The following is a 921-nucleotide window of genomic DNA, read 5'->3' on the forward strand; positions in this document are numbered from 1 at the left end:
GATAACAAACTGCCTACACATAGTAATGATTCAACAGAAATCTCTGCTTGTGCTACTAATTTAAGCCCTTTAAAGACAAACAAACCCTTCCTCAATTCTAAAGATAGAACTTGGCAACCTCTGTGACAATATTTCATGGAACAAGGGAAACAGTCCTACTTTGCCAAATATATACTCAATTGGCTAATTACCCTTTGACAGATATTAGGCATAAAGAACATGCATCACTTCATTCAGTCCTATTCAAAACAATTACCTTAAGATTAACAAAACCCAGTTTAAAAAGTCACAGGAGCATGAATCATTAAGATTTACCACTATCTCTCCTACAGTTCAAATGGGTTATACTAATTACTACCCAGTACCTCCTGGCACTGCCCGGTGCTAATAAATCAACTGCCTGGTAGCTATATATGCATTATTTGCCAGGGGTATTAATTACAAGATTTTCTCATCACTCACTCACAAGAGCATCACCAATTTGTGGTTGTGTTATTTACAAGACTTTATCAACACCCTCTCACAAGAGCATCACCAATTCCATGTCCTGACACAAAGTGAAAAAATAATAACTTTTTTTTTATATAAAATTCCAGTGCTTGTTTTATCAACCCACCAGGAACACAACATGGTGGCTGGAGACCTGACCAATAAAATAGACAGAAATATCCTTGTCTGAATCTCTTCTAATTATCCATGAAATGACCTGTAAATATGTATAATAGAACACCTTGAAAACATGAAATTTATAAGAAAAAAGGGAAAAAAATGCATTTATTGTGACTGGACAACAGATTATTAGCACCAGGCAGGAACTAATATAACCCTTTCAACTTAAACTTGAAGATCACTCCAGAACTGTCTAAGTTCCAGTGTCTATGAGAATAAACTACTTTCCATAAAAGTCCCATCCCATGCCAG

General features: G+C 35.6%; 1 protein-coding gene across 1 annotated transcript in view; it reads right to left on the minus strand.

Annotated features, from left to right (window-relative positions):
• The window catches only part of LOC119589043 (cation-dependent mannose-6-phosphate receptor-like), a gene marked incomplete in the record, with an annotated part of 12,304 nt that overhangs the window by 10,761 nt on the left and 622 nt on the right, over positions 1-921 (minus strand).

This window comes from Penaeus monodon, chromosome 25 (assembly GCF_015228065.2).
Source record: "Penaeus monodon isolate SGIC_2016 chromosome 25, NSTDA_Pmon_1, whole genome shotgun sequence".
Classification (NCBI taxonomy): Eukaryota; Metazoa; Arthropoda; class Malacostraca; order Decapoda; family Penaeidae; genus Penaeus; species Penaeus monodon.